Here is a 22,679-nt window from a genome sequence, read left to right on the forward strand (position 1 = left end):
CAGTCAAGTGTGTATGTGTTTAGTGTCTCTCTCATAAACTTGCTTCAGAATGTAGTATCATCAAGTAATTTCTGGAACAAATATGGGAAGTAAGGGTTTTTCCTTAATCTGTGTCCAATGTTATTTATAGAGCTAAGGGTATCTGTTCTGGATTTGTTTTGGTAATGCTTTGAAGCATCAGGATGCATGCTTTTTATTCAGCTCTCACCAATAAAATTGTATTTCTCCTCATTATCCATAGGGGTCTAACCTGCCTAGTTTCTGGTGTGAATACTTGAAAGATGCAAATTAAAAATTCACATTCTATGTTCATTTATGCTGATGAAACTCAATTAAATGAATATTACTGTAAAACAAAGAAAAGAAAGTAGTAAATGTAGCCAGGACAAATGCATTTAAAATTTCTATTTTTTTTTTCTTTTGCAGTATTTGCTGTCTCTTTCAGAAATCCCAAGTGAACATATGAGTTACCAGAAAATGGATGAATGAGTAACCTCTAGAGGCCGAGTTCAGTTGGGGAAAATTCCAAGATACCAGGATATGGAGAACAGATATCAGTGAACGTTAACAACACTGCAGTGTGGAGAAGAGAGTTAGGATTACTCGAGGCTCACATAACAACATACGGTAAGTACAGTTTGAAAGTTAAAGGGGCTCCCTTAGGCAGAAAATCTTTGAATACTGTAGCTTTAAACAAAGTAATTTTCATACATACTGAATCTGAATCTCAAAGCAAACTTGATCTGCATAAAATTCAGCCAGAGATTCTCCTAATAAGTTCAAAGTAAGGCTTAATGAAATTATACCTTGATGCAGAAACCTTTGGCATTTTTGTGACTAACAGTATTTTAGGAGCTATATGGATTGAAATAAAACTGTTGTGAAGGCACTGAACATTGTGAATTGCAGAATATTTTGTTATTTGGCAAAAGTGAAAAGCAGGTGTGAAAAACATGGCTGAGTTAAGCTAAAATGGGCATTACCTGGTGTCTTGGTCTTGGTTTTTTTTTTTTTGTTAATTTATTTAAATAAAAAGAAATAAAACCTTTTTGGGGGAGTCAGCTGAAAATCAACTCAGGTCAGTTCTGTAAAGGAATACAAAGATTGAGATGTTTTGCTTGGAACAAATAATACATTAAAAAAGAAACCACTCTGTTTAGAAATGCTAGAAATCAGTGTTCAGCATTTCTTGATATTTCCCTCTTAATTTTTTAGGCTGTCACATGCTTTTTCAGTCAAGTCACTGTTCAGTGGGTATTTTTCCAATTTTTTGTTGATTGACATGAGGGAGCATGTATATTGCTAATATAAGTCAGCAAGTTATCTTTAATAGTTAACTTTACTAGTTCCTTAGCACTCTAATTCACACTTGGCAGTACAGATCTATGCCTTTCAGTTTGAAAAGCAGTGGCCTATGGCCTTGTACTTAGTGATTTAAAACCGCTTTGTGGTGTACGGTCTTTAAAACTTTTATGTATTTTAAAACTCAAGTGGGACAAAATATCTGTTTTCAGCCTCTTGAACAGTGAACTCAGTCTCTGTTCTCTTTAACTGTTATGATATCAAAACCAGTAAGAATTTGATGAGCTGTGATAATATACTGATGATAAAGTCATGGAAAGTGCCAGATTATGTGATTTCTTGCCATTTTTTATATCAGAACTGTCATTTGAAGGTCTAATAGAATATTTGCTTTCCGTTAGATGATCATGTTCTGTTTGTTTCCTATGGGGCACCTGTTTGTTTTCATAATCTCTTTGCATCTGTTATGAAGTGATTATGTATTTAGGGCCTGTTTTGTGTCAGAGTAAATTAGTAATGATTCTAAAGGTGTCATTGACACTCTGGCAGTGTTAAACCTGCATGTGGCAAGAGTACCAAAATGCCTGTTCTGATAGGTACAGTGGATGAGCTGCTGCTTTTTGTTACTGAAGAACCTCAGGCTTTTTTATTGGCCTTGTAACAGTCATACATGTTTAGAAGACCTTTTTTGACTCATGGTTAGCTATTATAATTAGAATATAGAGATAACAATGCAGAATATATTTTCTGTGTATATTATTCTGTGCAACTGCAGCACTTCTACTAGTTTAGATTCTACTAGGGCACAAATTTAGGGAGTAGATTTACCTTAGGATGCCTGTTAGTATTTCCTAAAGCAATTTGTGGCCTTTCTTGTGTGGTATTGATCAACTGCCTAGTAAGTTAAATGGTGGCAGCTTAATCATGTAAACTTCTGCTTTCCCTGGGGATTACGTGTTCTACTTCTGGGAGTCAATGCTGTAATATATCTCTACTTTTGGCAGAGAAATCAGCATCCTGATTTCTGACAGTCTTTCAGTCAGTTTTTCTAAGCTTTCTACTACAGAGCAGTACACAATTATGGAATCCTTAAGAGATTTTGTTGCTGCAATTTTTTTCTTGCTGCTGTGATTTCTGTAGCCTATACAGGTTTGCCCTTCACTTGTTTTCATGTTGGCTGTTTTGAGAAGTCAGAGAACCCTTCTGTTGCTAAGCTAGTCATCTGCACAGGTGATCTATCTGTAGATTTCTGAGGAAAAGTCAAAAGACAACATGTCAGCTTCTCAGTTCTGGAGAAATTATCCCACATTACCTTGGCAGTGCTAATAGTTTACAACATTCATGGCCTGTAATGGGCTGTTTGCCTTAAACGGCTTTGACAGTTTTGTTGAACTTAACACGTATTCAGCTAAGGGATGATCTCTCTTCACGACATCACTTGCCATTTGAATAGGTCACATTTTGATAAGAGATATTTGATTTGCTGACTGTGAAACTGCTGTATAAATCTTCCTTTATGCTTACATATTCTTCAAAAGATCCACTGTACTATTCTGAGCAAATATCTAAGTATTTGCTGCTGAAAGGCATGTAAGAACACCTTTCTCTATTTCTGAAATACTTTGGTGACATCTGCCACATTAAGTTTACATCCAAAATGAATAATGCAGTGATGATTTCATTCCATGGTCTTATTGAACTGGAGTCTGGCTTTGTGACAAGTGGAAAAGAAAAAGTGAAGGCAGAGCGCCTGGTGGGAGGTCTTCAGTGGGGTTTTGAAGGTTATGCTATCAAGGATGAGGAAGTGAAGATCTACTCTATGCATTGGCCTCTTTGACTGCATTATATCCAGGTCTGGAAGTGAGCATGTGTTAATTTCACTGGTATCAGGTCAAGCTCTACAGGTACTTCTGCACCTCTCAAACAGAGATTGCCTCTGAAACCGATTCTTCGTACAATGTTATGTCTTCCGATCACACATTGGAATAAAATTGGAGGAAATAATATTTAGAAGAAAAAAAATAACTGCTGGTATAATGGATGGAGCTTGCTTATGCTCTACTAGTATCATCATGATAGTATTTGTAGGGCTGCAAGGAAGAAATGTTCTTGTTAAGTGTCACACTGCAGAATGATCTGGAATTTTCTACAGGAATAGGATGTCTCTCACCAGCTGTCTTGAGATAGTAGGTGTTGGTTGTGACAGTGCAGGCCAGCAGAATTAGGTGATGCATCATCAGCATTGTAACGTCTGTTATTTTGACAGCAGTTCACCTGTACTAGGATCTCTGTATAGAGTTCAAGGCCTATAAAAGTTTGTGCAAAGAGAAAAAAGCAAAATATGTTTAGAACAAGTACTGTCAAGTAAAATTCTCTAATGGTCAATATAAGGTTAAAACAAAGCTGTCTGTTCACACACAGAGGCATTTGAAGCTAGGGACCAGGTTAGGAAAGCTAAGGCTCAGTTAGAATTAAACTTAGCTAGAGGTATTAAAGATAACAGGAAGGGATTCTACAGGTATGTAGCAAATAAAAAACAGACTATGGAGAATGTAGACCCCCCCAGGAAGCTCTCGGGAGAACTGGGCTACACAGGACTTGGAGAAGGCTGAGGTTCTGAATGGCTTCTTTTTCTCGGTCTTCACTGGCAAAGGCTCTGACCACACCACCCAAGTCTTGGAAGGCAGGTGCAGGGACTGTGAGAATGAAGATCTTGCGCCCACTGTAGGAGAGGAACTGGTTTGAGACCATCTTAAAAATCTGAACGTGCACAAGTCCATGGGTCCTGATGAGATCCATCCGTGGGTCCTGAAGGAGCTGGCAAATGAAGTTGGGAAGCTGCTGGCCATCATATTTGAAAAATCATGGCAGTCAGGTGAAGTTCCTGATGACTGGAAAAAGGGAAATATAACCCCCATTTGCAAGAAGGGGAAAATGGATGACCCGGGGAATTACAGACCAGTCAGTCTCACCTCTGTGCCTGGTAAAATCTTGGAGCAGATTCTCCTGGAAGGCATGCTAAGGCACATGAAAATCAACAAGTTGCTTGGTGACAGCCAGCATGGCTTCACTAAGGGGAAATCCTGCCTGACCAATTTGGTGGCCTTCTATGATGGGGCTACGGAACTGATGGACAGGGGTAGAGCAGTTGATGTCATCTGCCTGGACTTGTGTAAAGCGTTCGACACTGTCCCACACAACATCCTTGTCTCTAAATTGGAGAGACATCAATTTGATGGATGGACCACTCGGTGGATGAAGAACTGGCTGGATGGCCGCACACAAAGAGTTGTGGTCAATGCTCAATGTCCGGCTGGAGACCAGTATCGAGTGGTGTCCCTCAGGGATTGGGGTTGGGACCGGTCTCGTTCAACATCTTCGTCACTGACATGGACAGTGGGATTGAGTGCGCCCTCAGCAAGTTTGCCGATGACACCAAGCTGTGTGGTTCGGTTGGTACCCTGAAGGGAAGGAATGCCATCCAGAGGGACCTTGACACACTTGTAAGGTGGGCTGATGCCAACCTCATGAAGTTTAACCATGCCAAGTGCAAGGTCCTACACCTGGTTTGGAGTAATCCCAGGCACAGCTACAGGTTGGGCAGAGAAGAGATTCAGAGCAGCCCTGTGGAGAAGGACTTGGGGGTGTTGGTTGATGAGAAAATGAGCATGAGCTGGCAGTGTGTGCTTGCAGCCCAGAAAGCCAACTGTATCCTGGGCTGCGTCAAAAGAAGCGTGACCAGCAGGTTGAAGGAGGTGATCCTGCCCCTCTACTATTCTCTTGTGAGATCTCAGCTGGAGCATTGTGTGCAGTTCTGGTGTCCTCAACATAAAAAAGACATGGAACTGTTGGAACAAGTCCAGAGGAGGCCACGAGGATGATCAGGGGAGTGGAGCACCTCCTGTATGAAGACAGGCTGAGAAAGTTGGGGCTGTTCAGCCTGGAGAAGAGAAGGCTGCGTGGAGACCTCATAGCAGCCTTCCAGTGTCTGAAGGGGGCCTATAGGGATGCTGGAGAGGGACTGTTCATTAGGGACTGTAGTGACAGGACAAGGGGTAGTGGGTTAAAACTTAAACAGGGGAAGTTCAGATTGGATATAAGGAAGAAATTCTTTCCTATTAGGGTGGTGAGGCACTGGAATGGGTTGCCCAGGGAGGTTGTGAATGCTCCATCCCTGGCAGTGTTCAAGACCAGGTTGAATGAGGCCTTGGGTGATATGGTTTAGTGTGAGGTGTCCTTGCCCATGTCAGGGGGGTTAGAACTGGATGATCTTAAGGTCTTTTCCAACCCTAACTATTCTATGATTCTATGAAGCCTGCCCTGGAGCTGCAGCAAAGTTGTCTGAAATTGTTACAACACTAAGCTCCAGAGTGGTTCACTTTCTGTTTGCCATTTTGAGGATTATCTTAACTGGACTCCACCATACTGAGAATGTATGATTGAAAGTGATGTGACATGAACATACTGCACAAGAAATGGTAATGAATATTTTAATGCTTAAGGTTAATGAATAAGGTAATGAAAAAGTTTTACAACAGAAACTGTTTCCCTGAGTTGGCGCCTGATTTCCATGCATAGCTCTCTGGCTCTGTCTTTGGCTATCCTTCAACTGGCAAAGCTACTTGTGAATTGTAGTTCCTTGGTTTTGAAATGTGTATAAAGTCCATATACAAACCATTGTATATACAAGCACAGCAGCCAAGCATATCAGCCCCATTGTCTGAGCATCTGACAATGCCCATTAAGTGTCTTATGAATATCATGCTAACTTTATTCTACCTCTTATTTGGATCTATGAAGGGGAATTTTCTTAAATTGGGCCTTCATCCATCAGTGCTTATGTCTGAAAAGTGGTAACAGGCATTCTGTTTATCACTTATAATGCTTGCCAATATGCCACATGTTAGGTGTCAGATGGAGGTATTCTTACTTCTATGCATCATAGGAAGAAATACTGTGGATTTTAACCTGGCTATATTCAGAACCCACTGAGTGCATTCATTTGGCCAGAGGGCATCCCATTAAGCAGCATAAGGAAAGTCTCCGGCAATCATTAAAGATTTTTTCCTGCTGATCCTGGGAATCTGAGGTGGGAACTGAAACCAGATCTTTTTTGGCTTTGCACAGTTCTGTGGCGATGCCTCCAGGCATCATCAAGCTGCTGATGTATTAGGGAAAAATTCTACCAAGCTTTTCGCAAAGTAACATTTTCTTTCATAAATATGCCATCTGCGTTTAATGACAGTTGTGAGATACTTTTGCAGAAAGTCACTGTGGCAGAATCTTACTTTGTTTGTGAGTGGCTGATGAATAGCTTTAATTCCAGCTGTTTAGAAAGCTTAGAAAACATCTAAACAATCGGAAAGTTTTTGCAGACAAATTAAACACCTGGTCTTCCCTCCCACTTTCTTTCATGACACCCATAATGATCTGATATTTGCTGTACTAGGTAAGTCCCTGAGAGCTGACGGATGAATTATTTATCCATATGTCCATTCGCAGTTCTGCACCTCTTGTCAGCTGTGGTACATTATCTGTTCCCTCTTGTTGGGATGTTTTATTCCATACCGGTCTAGCACTTGTGTAGTCATCAGGAGTGTCTGTAACCTCAGATACAGGCCACTTAATGTTCTTTGATAAATAATTAATAAATAATCCATCAAGTGCTGGCATCTTGCTTTATCCAGTTGAATTATATAGGGAAATCTTTAAGTGTAGTAAACGTTAATTCATGGATGACTCTGGGTTTATTATCTGTTTTAATATTCACAATTGTCCTGCATCTGATTGGATGGGATATTTCCATTGTGAAAATGACCAGTGACATTCATGTGTTTGTTTTAATTTCTTCTGTGTTTTGCCACTGCTCGCTGTTCTTTCATAATAAATCTGTCCCTCAGCTTGCTTTTTCATGTTTCAGATCACAATAAAGGTGGTGACATTCAACAGGGAGATAATACTTTTTTTTAAAGTTCAGTTTACTGGATGCATTTACAGCATAAATTTCAGTAAGTGAAAAAACAAAACAGAATATTGAGCATATCAGGAGCAGTGTTACAGCAAGAGGTCACAAAATCACTTGTACCACAGCTAATGGGATGCCCTTGAAAGTGTACTGATAAAAGGGCTGTTTTAAGTCCTGCGCTAGTTACACTACCACAAGCCATACTGACTGTGGAGTGACAGCCACTGTAAACCACAGGCAAATTCTCTATATGCAAGGGCAAGCTGTAGTTACCGACTGCAGTGACTTGCAGCTGCATCCATTGATTTCCTAGTGCACAAATAAGAGATGACATCAGATGAGCTTTGTGCTAGAGACTTGATTAAATTGAATGCTGCACCAGACAGAAAGGATTACAATGATGTTAGAGGTTCTAAGAAAACATGTGGCACAGAAGGCTAGGCTGTACCTCTGTAAGCTGAACCTGACAGCATTGCTCTGTAAGGAAAACCTTTGATGGTAGAGACTAGTCTGATGTACTTTGTTTACATCAGGCTTATGGTTGTTTGAAATCTGTTTTCAGTGCTGCGTATTTTTGGATAGAGCAAAGTGACCAACATATGATATTTCAGATCTTACACTAATTTAGCTTCTTACTACATATGCACAATATGCCAAGTGCACATTTCTTTTGAGTTACTGTAAATTAGCTACAGTATATGAATTTCGGCATGCATTATGACAGCATTTTATTCATGTTGGAAGTAATGATTGTATTATGTATTTTGTGCCCAAAGAGAAATAGCATGACTTCAGGCAACAGAAATTAGCAGTATGAAACATTATTGTTTGTGGTGTTGTTGATGTTTTAATTGCTGATCATTAATCTGTGTTCTTCAACGCCAGTGTTGGTGGCATTATAATTAGTCCATTGTGTTTTACAGAAATGCAGAAAACAATCAGTCTGCCATTAATGATAGGGCATGGGGGACTCCAGAACTGAGTTTCAAGTCAGTACTTCTGTTCCACAGTGTGTATTTTTTTATATTGATATTTTTGGAGAAAATTGTACTTATGAGGAGAAAATCTTAAAACTTACAGAACTTGAAAAAAATACAAAGAAAACTTTCATGTTTTGTTTATTTCAATTTAAATACTAATTACATAATGATGTAATTACTGTATCATGGTACAGTGGAAAAAAACTTTATACATACATGTTTCTGTAAATGTAGATGATGTCACTTTAGTTGATCCTTTCTCTGGCTTTCACTGCCTTGTATGTATTTTTGACTAGTCAGTTAGAAGTATGTGCACTCCATTTATTGATACTTGTTCAGGCAGAGATCATTTACATTATAAATTGACATTCATATAATAATATTTGTCCACATATGCCTTCATGAAATTTGAAAACCCTGTGTTTCAGGATTACTTATGTTGTAGGTCCAAATCTAACTCTGTTCTTGGACCAAGCTCACTTTAAGTTTAAGAATAATTTCTGTCCCTTTTTCAGCCTGTTATCTCAGGTGGGGGAAAAAAAAAACAAAACCAAAACTGTTAATGCCATTAAAAAAAAACCAAACAAACCCAAACAAAAACCCAACCAACCAACCAAAAAAACCCCAAACCAAGCCCCCACCATAACGCATTTTTACATCGATGCAAAATGAGCTGAAGAATCGCAAATTAGTTGTATGCTTGTACAACTTGTTCAGTATGGCTGATGTTCACTAGAGTAAAATATCTAAGGGTTATAAATCAACTTTTATGATTTTGCCTTGTCTGCAGTAGCAGAGCTTTGTCTGCTGCTTTCTCTGCTACCTTTGTGTAGGAAAGATGCTGCAGCAAACCAAGGTATGACTGTAAACTTCAAAAATTGAGTCCAAGTATGGAAGATCCGTATTTCATTTTCTCTCACTTTAGCTAAAATCACTGGAAACAAGTTTTAGTTAAAAAAGAAGAGCCCTTTGGAAGTAGCTGATAAGTGTCCCACTGAAGGTTTTGCACACTATAACTACACTGACTTCAAATGCATCTAGGTCACACTAATCCATTTAACTTTTAAAGGGTCTGTAATCTGATCTGGTTCTAGATGAAGTCAGTGAGATACTGCTACTTATTACAAGGGGGAGAATTGAATCATTCTTTTAATGAGGCAGGGCCAGTTCCCATTTGGCATAAATAAGTTTTAAATAATTTATCCTGGCTAAGAATCCATCCCTGTCTGTTTAAAGAATAAACCTATTTCCTAGTTAGCACCAATGCTGTAAAATTTCATTAACCTACTTTTTCCACTTAAAAAAAAAAAATAATAAAAATTTGCATTCAGCTTTAGCACAGATGCAAAGAGCTGTTTATTTAGAAATTATTTGGTATAATTCTAAAACCAAATGTTGTTTCCACACTTATCTCTATAATCAATGATATACTTATTGCCAGCAGACCACTGAATGTCAGGCTCTTAATGACTGAATTTTCAACAGGGCTTCATTTCAGTTTCAGATGCAGTGGGACAACAAAATTATGAAAGTTTCATGATCAAATGAAGTACATATCTCATTATAGCTGTAATGGTGACAGAGTTTTGCATTGAATGTCACTTCCCTTTGACTATCAGTCTAACAGTGCTTACATTAATTTATGATGAATAACCTGCATGTGTACAAGATTAAGAAATAGATGTCTTAAAATCTGGTATCTATTTTTATAACACAGTTTAACTGCCAGGTTTTAAGGTGTGTTAGTTTATGACTAGCACCTGATTCTAAATCAGTTTGTGGTAACATATTCTAAATGGGGATGCCTGCTTAGCTTGTTGGGAGCATACCCAAATTTTAAACCTGAAATAAAACAAAGACAGGATTATACATTTATCCACAGAGAAAATAATAAATAATAATATGTTACAGTGACTGAAAATAATCCCAGAATATGGTAAATTTCAGTAATAACACTTAGCTTGGCTTTTCTCTGTTGCTCAGAAATGAAAGGTTTAAAGTTGAGGTAAGATGTGTTGAATGAAGCCGATGAATACTTTACAAATCCTTCAAAAGAAATAAAGAGAAATACTCCCACTTCAGAATCAGCTGTGTGATGAATTTGTGTACTACTGACAGCCCAGAGAAGGTCCCAGAGGGCATTTTGTTACAAAGAATTTTGTGGGAATTTGTTCGAATTCTGATATGCTCTTAAGTGTCAAAGGTGGGTAATACATGGCACTGGCTAGCATGTGATGTAGTTAAAATGTTATGTTAAAAGTTGCCCACTGTTATTGTTAATCTTTCCCAACTGCAAAGCAGATTGAGACTGGGTAGCTCTTAAATTGAAAATTGCTGTTGGAACAAAACCTGACAGCTGTATGACTTTTGCTGGTATTAAGACAACACTCATTTCATTGAATCAGTCAATACTATCATGCTGATTATGAATTCTGCAGAACATCTGCACATCCTAATCAGTCTTTCTTTCTTTGTTGAGTACATTTGTTGTGTTTGTGTGAGATTACCCAGCTCCCTGAGTGCTCTACAGTGGCATTTCTTGGCAGAATGTGCCATTGCTTTTAATATGATATACTTCAAAGTATTGTGCCACACTGCCCCAAACTGCACTCTAAACCAATATAAATCCTTTCATTTCTTTGCTTTTCGTTCTTTACACCTTATCTGGGAAGCATTAAAGGCAACCAGCTTTTTGGCTTTCATGCCTGCCTGAAGGTGTAAGTACAACAATGCTGGTGCCAAAATGACTAAAGAATCAGAATGAGAAACTCCCTGAATGGAAAAGGGGTGGGAGGGAAGCAGGAAAATGAGCAAAGAAGATGAAAGAAGAGCACTGAGGAGAAAAAATATTTCTTAATTACACTACGAACTTTCTCTTGCAAGTCTTGGATCTCACCGTAATTAAAGTAATTGGCATGTGGCAGTGTGATACAGATGGAATTCAGACACATTCTGTACTGGGCAAAGAGTTTAAATTTCCATTTGCTAGCTTGTGAAAAGGCTGTGCTTGGTTTTTTTGTTTGGTTTGCTGTTGGTGGGGTTTTTAATTGTGGTTGGTTGGTTTTGGTTGGGTTTTGGTTGTTTTTTTTTTGTGGTTTTTTTTTGTGTTTTTTTTGTTCTTTTATTGTGTGCAAAAGGAAGAGGGGGATTACGTGGCTGTTAAAAAAGAGAAAGCACGTGAATGCAAAGATCTGTGTTCCTCTTTAGGCTCACTAATGCTCACCTTATATTCACAAGGTGTTGGAGCTCCTGCAGGGATGTCCCTATGATAAATCCTCGGAATATCTTAGACACCATTTAGTTGTTTGGGGGAGATTTTGTCTAGTCTGGAAGCAGACAGGAGTTACAGACATCCTGGACTCATCTAAATCCTTTTAAAATGACTGGAGAGAAACTGGATAGAAATCTGTCCTCTTACTCCTTCTTCCTACTCAGTGAATTTTCATCAGTTGTGAGGTTTAAAAGGTAAAAGTATGGTAAAGGATAATGGGTTTGCAAGAGAGAATTTAGCTTCTATTGATGGGAAAAAAGCAACACGTGCAGATCAAATGGTTCATGAAAGCCAAGTACTTGCTAGCTGCTTCCCTACAGATCACAGCTCTGTAGAGTCTGATTTGGGTCTGGAGACTTTCTTCACACATCCCTTGGGTTTCGAGAAAACCCAAGATTAGTTCAGTTGAGTTAGTAACACAGTTGGCACAAAATGCTGCCAATGGCACTGTAGAAGCCATAAAAAGCCTGGATGATTTGACTGAGGTTGATCCAGCCCCTGTGCAGGACAGCTGTGTCAGCTCTAGCTGCCTGGAAATATCTGGAGAATGAGCAGTAAAGTGAAGTCACAAACTCTTAGGACACCAGCTCTCACTGTGGTCTTTGAGACAAAATTTCAAGTTTTCTAATGCAGGTTCCAGCTGAGGAAGTGCAAAGTTAGCACATTGATTTCAAAATAGACTGTGGGTTTTCAGCAGCTGTTTATCAGGATACCTGCATAGGTGGGTTTGAAAGAGAAGAGATTAGCTGCCTTTGTCTTGTTTCGAGATCTGCAAATCTAGAATGGTAGAAGGTCCTGTCTTCAGTCTTCCTTTGAGGAAAAAAATACCGGCTTCCAAGGGGACTGTAGTATCTCTCAAGAAGACAAGTCTGTCCTCACAACAGAGAAAAGACTGCCGAGTTATAAACATAAATGGAATTCCTATTCAGAAGACTAAGCTTGCTCTCTCAGGGCTTAGTGTTCCCTAATTGTCTTGTTTACAGTCTGAGGATCAGAGTGAGTGAACCCTTAAGGAGGATGGCAAACCTTGACTTTTCCCTGGAAAAAAATGTAGTATTCAGTTATCCTGACTGCTTCAGGTGTCAGTGTGTTCCAATTACATGTAAACAGCATGCCACCAGTGGTGTGTAGTGCTGGAATATGCACAGCCTACTCTGCAGTATGAGCTTTAGTGACTTTCTGGTATTCATATGGATGTCATTGATTAACAGGCAGTGGTGGTTTTGAAGTCTAAGTTTTGTAACATGCTTTTGAGTTTTAAGGTTGAAATTTTCTGTGTATACCAATAGGAGCGTTCAGAGCCTCAGAAAACAGCTGGTGTATGTCCTGAACCCTGTTGTTCAGGGGTGTCCCAGTAACAAGTGCCTGTCTTCTGCGTATCGGTATGTCTGTCTCTGCTTGCATGACATTTCAGTCCTGAAAGGTTTCTCTTCATGATTGTTGCAGTCTGCCTAAATAGGTTAAAAAAGGAGATTATGCTGTTAATTAATGAACAAGGTGTTTGAAGGCCTTCTTCTGCCCTCAATGTTTTTCATTTGTTTTCAATTCCTATAAGGTAATTAATTCTCCAAGGGCAAACATATACTTAGGTTATCTCTGCCCCTTGCTTAAACACAAAAACTGTGACCAAAACCACTGTTGAGTTTAATGGGAAGAGAGGATCATTCTTATAGGTGACAGTATCCTGTCTCTTCACCTTTCTTGGAGTTAACAACAGTTGAAACAACAGAGTGAATCCTTTGTAAGGATTTTAAGTATGTGCATGCTACTTCATTTCATCCTGTCATGCAGGTAGGAGGTGCACCATTGTCTCCCCTTGTCATCTCTTCTGCCTCTCTGAAGCGAAGAAAACCTTAGCTTGCTCTTCTTCCAGCGAGTCAGTATCAGTCTTTCTCTAAACCTGTTGTGAGATCAGAGGTAGGGGTCATTGGATGGGAGAGCTGCTGCTGTGCAAGCTCAGCAATGGAGCAAAAGCAAGAGCAGCATGGTTTCCCTCTGCTCACTGTCCCATCTGTCAGAGGTAAGATCAAGAAACTTGACATATCCATAGATGTACAAAGCCAAAAGGAGAGCTTGTTTTGGAGTACCTGCAAGGAGGCTCAGCTCTCACCCCTACTTACTGGGAGCAGTAACTCTGCTGGAACCTAGTGCAGCTTAACCAGATACTTTAATTAAAATTATACTAATTTAACAAGCAACAACTTCTGATTAAGACTCAGAAAACCATATGTAAATCATTATAAAAGTTTATTGTTTCAGATATTATTCATTATTAAATGTTTTCTAGACTTTTGTGGTGAAACAGAGCCAATGGTGATTCGTTGTGGGGGTCATATATGCTCTGCATATGTTTAGCATATTTCATAGGTCTAAGTATTTATTAGAACTACAAATAGGCCTAAACTTAGAGTCAGTGAGACACAGGCTCAGGTGTACTTTTAAATGTTTTCCTGGGCTGGAGCTGCACAAAAAAGTGAGGCTTTTCCTCTGGTCATGCCATATAGATTTATTGTAATTCCCTTAAAGGTTGGCAATGAAAACTTTTTTTTTTTTTAAAAGCTTGAAGTGAGTTGAATAGTTATTACTAGAATGTTCCATGATCCTTTCAGGAAGTAGTTGATGACTTACTTATGATGTGTTATTGCTGTATGCCTTTGCTTGGGCATCTGCAGGTGTAAGCAAAGCTATGCTGTTTAAAAGACATCATCTCTTATGTGCAAAATTGGGTGTATGACATTCTGTAGGGCGAGTCTGTTAGTTTGGGAGGTATTTTTTGTTTGTTGTTTTTTAAGTAGACTTTTTATGGCACTCATGAGTTCTGAGTATAAGCAGAAAGCTGTGAGATGAATACATGGTGCTGTGTGCTTAGAGCTGCATTTCCTGTCATCATCCTTTTGTGTGTCTAACAGATCTTATTTTATGGTGGAAAAAGTTATAATTTCTTTAAATTAGGAAAATAAGTCCAATGAATCGTGCTAAAAGGCAGTCTCGTACTGTTGTCATTAATGGCTTCCCCTGAGAAACTGGCAAATTGATAAATTAAGCTTTTCTCCTGTGACAGCCTTTCACACACTTAAGATGTAGTCCTACTTTAGTCTTCAGCAGCATTAAATCAATCTACTACAGAAATTCTTTGCCTTGCTGGCTAGGTACAAAATAGATCTAGAGACTTCGTGCCTCAGTTCACTGTTTAGCTCTATGTCAGTGTTTTGGCAATCACAAGAGGCTTAAATTTTGTATTTGTGTTGAAATGCATCCCTAATTAAGATGTCTATACTTCTTCAAGCCTCTCTTCTTGAAAACCAATTAATACATATCACACTAGAACACAGTCTTTTTATTAAGACTCAATTAAGGAAGCTATAATGAGGCCAAACAAGGTAAAGCTTCTGGTGTGCATCATACACAGTAGATCTTGAAAGATAGATGCAAAGTCAAATCTCACTTTGAACCTGCTTTCATCTATTAGTATTAGTAAAAAGTTCTATATGGTGTCTGTACTAACAAGAAGCTCATAAAAAACCCGAAGCAAACTAAAATACTCTTCCATAAGTAAGAGATGAATTTTAGTTGTGTCCCCTGTGAATGTGGAAAACTGATATTATTGTTTCAAACTTTTTTATTTCATTCTTTATTTCATTTTCATTTCATTATTTTATTTCATTGACTATTACCAGATGCTACTAAATCGTTACTATTTGTCAGCATCTCCTTTTGTATATTTTTTTTTTTCATTTACTCCAACTGTAAAGAATTTTTGTTAAGCCAAACTGTCTTCATATAAATACCAAGAGGTAGTTTTTCAGCACTGCATGTAATATGTTGCTTTAGCTTCTCAGGATTCCAAGTACTAAGTTGCTTTTAAAATGCAGAGAGTGATACTTTGAAAGACCTCTGTGATACCGTTGATTACCGTGTTTTGTGATACCTGCAGAACTGAGATGCCAATGAGAATCTCTGTTGCGTGAGGATTGCAGTAACAGCTGGTACTGACTGGTCTTAGTACTTTGCTGGCCAGAGTGATAGAAAACATGGTAAATTTGACTAAGCATTTGTCATAAATCTGAACTTGGGCTTCAGTATTTAAGAAAATTGAAAATAGTGTAGTTGATTATGATGTCATTAATGTTTTTAGGCAGAATGTGGCTGAATTAAACAGGTTTATATATTATAATCTGGTTTACAGTATATGTATTACTAGTGCAGGCTATGATGAAGAAGAATAAGAATAAGAAAGATGATGAAAATCTTAAAATAAATGATGGAAGGAAAATTGCATAGGTCATCTTTACAAAAAAAAATCTTAAATTATATAATTGTGGACACAATGAATCTGACAGCATCTGTCTTGTTAAATGAAGGGCTCAATTGTTCAGCTTTTGACTGCTCTTGTTCTGTCATGTTTATAAAGGAAACTACCTGGTTTGTGTCACTTTTAAAAAGATAAATATGATACTTAGGATTTGAGATGACTTTGTTCCCTGTTACTGTTGCTAAGTACTATTATTCTCAAAATACAAAATCTAAAGAAATTGGCAGAATGCCTTTATCTTTATTGATCAATACAATACATAAAACCAGTTAACTCATAACCAGAATAATATTGTTTGTCATAAGTGGTAACGCCAGGAAAATCTGAGTATTGAGATGAGTCTTTTTATTTGATTATGCATGTGGCTCTCAGATTCTGTCTTGGCACAGATGAGTCTTTGATGAGTCTGGCCCTCTGCTAATATAGTATGTCAATTTAGTCATATATTGAAATATTTGCAGCATCCAGATGCTAGAAGGAAAGCATGAGAAACCAAAGTCATGTTCTAGTCCTTCAACCTTTGTAGGTTAATTACTGGCTTGTTTCAATAAAGAAAAGCATTGAGTAATAACTGACAGATCTCCATTCACCTCCATCTTTACCCTCATTCATTGCCTCTCCTAGCAAGTTCATTAACTTCTTTTAGTGCATTATCATCTTCATTTCCTATGAATCCTTTAGCATTTTAGAAGTCATTAACACACAAAGGGCTACTCTTCAGTGTTGGTATCATGAGCTTTGTCCTAGTCACAGGTGGTAATTATTGGCCATTAGTTTTCTGTGTTTAGTCACCAAATTTCATATCACATCCTATTCCTGGCAAGCACCCCACCTCTGGGGGCCTCTCATTAGGCTTTTCTGTCTCTGTGCATCTACCTATGCTTGGAGAACATAGGTGTTCTATCATATTTCCAGGATCTCAAAGTATTGATTTTAAATTATATTCAAGTTCGGATTCGATTTCTTAGGCACAGCACTTGACTTCTAATTTAGGAAATGAAAACCCCCGATTTCATCTGCACTGTAACAAAATACTCAAAAGTATTCAAGAAAATACCATTATTTATTCAGTGTCTTACAAGTTGGTGAAGGCTGAGCAAATTCCAAGAGGGAGAAGGAAGGAGTTGTATTCATGTGCTGCTGGGATACCGGGAGACTTTTTCACTAAGAAATGGGTAGGGGGTAAATATTTCAGGGAAAAATGATGAAGGTTCATGACTCCCTTCTCTCTTCAGTTTTACAAATGAATGAATGAGTTTAATTTTGTACTGAACACTGCATTCAAAACAGCCTTCCATGAGGCTTCTTTTTGACAATATCTGTTAATCTATTTAACAAGATTTGAAAGAAAGCACTTTGGCCAGGTTCCTGAGCTGTAGTTCCTTTGTCTTGTTGTGTTCTAGATTTTAGAAAATTCAGTTTGTTTCCTCAGGTATTGACTTATTGTTAGGGCTCTTGATGACATATCTCCTAAGTATCACAAGATTTTTGAGTCATTTTTACAGAGGTGAACCCAGGCTGTGTGTCTTCTGAAGAGGTTATTCCAAATATCAATATGGAAGACAATGTGTGTGGCTGCAAAGACAGAGGAAATGGGGATTTTGGGGTTTAGCATTAAATATTCAGTTCTCAAGTATAACTCCATTTATCTGTTGGATTTAACTAGACTGTAGTCCAAAAAAGAGGTCATTGGGCCTTCATCCAGTAAGGCACTTAAACACATACGTAACTTTAAATCATGAGTGACTGGATTCAAATAATTACCCTCAGTGTTTTGTTTGACTGGCTATCCATTGATTGCTTTTTGGCACCAATCTCATTCTTTCTTTAAATGAAGTTAGCCAAGAAATTAGAAGCCTTAGTTCACTTGGTTGGTCAGAGAACAATACCAAATACAGGACTCTGATGATGGAGCTTTGGAAGACTGAGCAAGATCCATTTTATATTGAAGAAAACACTATTGTACATGAGTTCTGTTAATTACTGCTTGATTTGAAGGTCCTTATGGTTCTCTCAACTTAGCTTGGTCCCATCACATGAAGAAGAATATACTCATTTAAGGTTCTTTTCAAACTCATTTCAGCATTTACTCTCGCCTTATCCTTTGAGACTTCCTGTAGACTGTGGATGGCAATCAGTTCTTGTAAGTGTTTCTGGCTGCAGGTGTCCATAGTTTGATAACTGGGGCCAGAAAGTAATTTGAGTCTGTGAGTGGATCTTTACAGTTGTAAAAATAATAGCAAAAAATGGGCTGTTCTGTTGAAGAGTTTGCCATCCTGCCTCAGCCATGCTCCAGATCGTTTGTGGGGAGGAGAGGGGTTGTGGTGGTGAGTTATCTCAGCTTATACAGCAGAGCTTCATGGAGATGAGCAGCTATGTCCTATGTTACAGGAAAGGTCATGTAGCTTTGTTCCAGAGCTCACCATAATGCTGAAATAGGTTTCTTTCAGCCCCTGAGCTCCAGCCAGCTTGTACCCTGATCATCATTCCTATAGTATCTCCTTTGGTGATTGTAGGATGCATAATGTAGCTGCTATATTTGTGATGGTCTGCTTGGCTTCTTTTTCTGATATTCCCTCTTTACCTTTCTTTAAACAGCTTTAGTTAATTACCTAAATAGTCCATGTGAATCAGATTAGAGAACTTGAGAATCTTTCCATATGGCTGAATGCTTATTTTTCAGTAAGATCAGACACTTTTTCTCTGAATTCTTAATTTTCTGCAGAAAGCATTCACTTTCCTTTTAGACTAAAGTGTTACGGTTCCCCAGCTGCTGTGAGTATATACTGCTTTATATCCCTTTGCTGCTCCTCAGCAGCCCAGCATTGCCTTCTGTGCGTGTATATAGGTTGGAGCACCAGACAGGGTGCAAGACCCTCATTATAGAAGCAGAGTAAAATCAAAGGATTCATTTTCTTTGCAGTATACGTTGTTGGTGAAGAAATAAAGGTTTATTAGATCTCTTTCTATTTTGAGAGAGATATAGAAAAAACAATACAGAGCAAGTAAAAGCACTTACATCAGCAGCACATTAGAATACTTTGTGTGTGACTTAACACATCTTTGCTAATTTTACCATTTCTGGTTCTGAAGCTGAGAATCAAAAAAAAGTGTCCTAAAGTTTCATTACAGGAAACTGATTTCATGATTTCATGACTCTATATATTTCCTGTGATTATCCCCATTATTCTGACAGAAGTGCACTTCTTGACAGAAACTACTCATGGCTGTCTCAAGGATGAGCAGGAAATGAAGACGTGTTTGGTCTCAGACACCAAGATATCAGTTAAAAGGCAGGAACCCTTGTGGGAAATTCATCCCAGAGGAAACTTGGAAATGCTGTAATAGCCAATTTCTGTTGCAGATTTCCTGAGGAGAATCTTTTCTGTTTAGATAGGGAAGATGGTTTCATTAGAAAGCTGAAGAATGATTGCAAAGTTTCCCATGAGAAGGTCACATTTACCTCTTTAAAATTAAACACATCATTAAAAGCCCTTGGCTGAATCAAAGCTAAGGGAACTAAGATCAGTAACTCCACTTTCACACCTGAATACTTATGAAGCAAAATGTGTGAGGCTTCTGAAGCTTTATTCTTAATTTTTGCTTTCAGTGGACTGGTTTGCAGATAACTGAATTCCTTTTTCTCCCAAGATTAATTTTTTTAAGATGTGGTAGCATCCTAACTGGGGAAGAAAAAAACCCCATGCTTATTAATGCATTGAAGTGTTTGCCAAAAGTGTTTTCTTAGACAGATGAATGGGATGATACAGGACCTAGAGAAGCTGTGCTCACTGAATGTGTTTGCCAAACGAATAAAATAAGTTTAGAAGACAAGGTGGATAGTGCTAAGTGCATTATTGGCCTGACTGGGGACATAGTGCAGACAATAATGACAACCTGTCAAGAATGGAAGGTAGAGGGGCGTTGGAACTTTATTATGGAGTTTAAGTTGTGTAAAATCATGGCTATTTTAGTCAGCATCTCAGTCATGCTGGACAATCTGGATACCTACCTGCTTCATCAGGCTGTTTTCAGATGGTTTATAAATGTCTGCCAAAGTTGAAAATTGAAAAGGATTCATTTGCTTGGAAGATTGTATAGTCCCGGATTGTGTGAATTCATGGGGGTTTTCAAAAGCTGACTGGAAAAAGGGCTAAGCTCATAGCTGACCCTGCTTTTCAGCAGGAGACTGGACTATGGCCCTTCAGCTGAGGTCCTTTCCAGCCTAAATAAACCCGGGATCCTTATGTTTTGTCTGTGTGCAGGTTGAGTAAGATTCTTGGCCATGGGTACGCTTCTTTAAAACAATCTAAGGTCAAAGAAGGAACTCTGAAATTGTGACAAGTGAAACAGAATCATTTGTCTCTGTACATAGAGAGCTAAACAAGTGCCTTTTCTTAAAATGTTTAGCTGTGCACTGGATCTGTTGAAATGTAGCCTATGAAATAATGAAACTACACCAACACTAAGCCAGAAAATTCAGGTTAGTTTTTTAATCAGAGCTGGGAAACATTTAAACTGAGATTAGAGGAACTAATGTAATTGGGTAGTCAGATTTTAAGACATTCACAGAGGACTCCACTAGGGAAGCTAAATTTTCCCACAATTGCTTGCTTGCATTTGGACATAGCCAGAATCCCTGCTCAGTCAGGGAAACTGCCTCTGGGGAAAGAAAAAAGAAATAGGAAAGCCCCCCAAAAGTTCTGAAAAAGCATCTTTGGATAAACTTGTTATTTATGAAAAATTGACTTTTAAGTTTGGTTGGTTGTGAAGGTGAAATGTAATGGCAGACATTTCAACAAGTTGCCATTTAGATTCTGGACAGTAGATCGGCTATTCAGTCCCACTTCTGCACATCAAATTTGTGCTAAAGGGGGCAGTCAATTTCATAAGCCACTCTGGGCTCTTATGAAGAAGAAATGACAATGGAAAATATTTTTCCTTTTACCCCCCACTCCCTTTCCCTTCATGCTGACTGCTGAGAGGTTTTTAAAAGCCTATCACCATCATAAGCACGTGGTTGGGTTTTACCTTTATCAGACACAGAGGAGGCAGGCCAGCCTTTTGAAACTTCTCAGCAGTCAGCAAGAATAAAGTGGGCATCACAGTGGCAGGAGTAATTTTCAGCTTCCTGACAACAATTGGCAGAATGCTGGGAAAAGCTATTAAAAATGAGGTTCAATCACCAAAGTCTGTTTTGGCCTATATTTAATGAGATGTGTCAGCTAGAATTTACAGTAAGTGGCTAATTGTTAATAATAGGCCTGCCTAAGACACTGTGACTTCAGCAGATCTGCACAATACAACCCCATGTGCTTGCTGGGTTTTTCTTTATTGGGTATCACAGGTCAACTTACCACTGTAGTGAAAGAACAGGATGTGATGGGAGCAAAGGCATTGTTAACTTTATAAAAGTTTATTATATGTTATTGAACATGTTATATGGGTAAATTACAACAAATAATTTAAAAATTAAAAATTCTGTGAAATGTGACCCTCAATATAAGTGAAATTTCATCTCCCTTCCTAATTGTGCTCAGGAGCAAGGCAACAAGTCAGTGGTGAGCAATGTTTGCGTTTAAGGCACTGTGCTGCTTGGTTGCAAAGGTTGCATTGTTGCTCTGGGCAAGTTACTACATTTCTTTGTGCTTCAGTTTTTTATATGTAGAAGGAAATGACACTTCCTTCTCTAGCATATGCACACTGAAGTGACTGTGAGGGATAGTCTTAAGATCCTATAAAAAGGATTTATGACATAATGACTTAATATGAACAAATCTAAACCTCACTTTCTTAATCTTTTGAATACTAAGGTTTGGAAGTCAGCTGTATCTATTAAATTAAACCATACTCAAACTTCAGAAAAACATATAAGAACATTTTTTCCAATGTGTTTGTAGCTTGCTTGAAACTTTTTAAGTATGACTTTGGCCCTTTGAGTGCATTTGGCCAGTGCTCAGTGCTCTGACATCCCACTGTAATGTGTAGTTGTACAGGTAGCCAGGACTACTGTACTAAGGCCACCTCCTGACTGTGCCATGTTCTTAGGGAAGCTGCTGCTTGAGATATTTAACACTTAAAGTTTGCTTCTAGAAGGTATTCGGAGTTTTGCTTTCCTTCTGCCCTTGTCTAGTTCAGTAGAGTTTTCAGGGATGCATGACATCTTTCATTAAACTAGCAGTTGAAGAAAACAAACTTTAAGACAACGTTTTAAATCAGGCCTTGTTTTAATCCCTTCACCATCACATAAAAAGTTGCTATTGTTTCTGGCTTTGCTTCTTGACAATCCTTTTCCTCATATGAAAAAAGAAACTACATATAAAGTTTACATACTTCCCAATTTTTCTTTAGCATTGAACAAAACCTTTCCTTATGTTTCCAAAATGCGTTCTGAGGGTATAGGGTAGCTTCTACAATCCTGTACATTGTAAGGAAATGCAGTGTAAATGATCAAACACAAGTAACAAAAATTGATTGGAAAAAACAGAACTGTTTGTTCAAGTGGTTATAAAACTGGTAGAAACTTTTTTAACAGTACCTGGTGGAACAAGGCAGGCACCCATTCTAGCAGTGCATACATTGAACAGGCACCCAGACATTAAGGATGCTACAAAATCATCAGCTGTGTTAATGGGCTTATGGTGGGTGTGCATGCCAAATAAATGGCTTTCACTGGAAAGTGAGCTTGGAAGATGGATAGCACATCCTTATGGAGAGCTGCACATTGGAATGGGTCTTCTTAGTTGAGCATGAGTTCCAATATTTCAGTAGTTTTGTTTGTATAAAAGGGATTATTCTTGGTAGATTGGGTAATCTCTTAGCAATGAGCTTTTAACCCTTCTTTCCACC

General features: G+C 38.4%; 1 long non-coding RNA gene across 1 annotated transcript in view; it reads left to right on the top strand.

The window, feature by feature from the left end:
- Window positions 1–429: 429 nt before the first annotated feature.
- The window catches only part of LOC134168723 (uncharacterized), a 369,372-nt gene continuing 347,122 nt past the window's right edge, over window positions 430–22,679 (top strand). The window contains exon 1 of the long non-coding RNA XR_009966646.1: window positions 430–627. This is a non-coding gene — a long non-coding RNA (uncharacterized LOC134168723). The remainder of the gene's footprint in view (window positions 628–22,679) is intronic.

This window comes from Pezoporus occidentalis, unplaced genomic scaffold (genome assembly GCF_034315485.1).
Source record: "Pezoporus occidentalis ecotype Australia unplaced genomic scaffold, CSIRO_AGI_Poc_V1 ctg11, whole genome shotgun sequence".
NCBI lineage: Eukaryota > Metazoa > Chordata > Aves > Psittaciformes > Psittacidae > Pezoporus > Pezoporus occidentalis.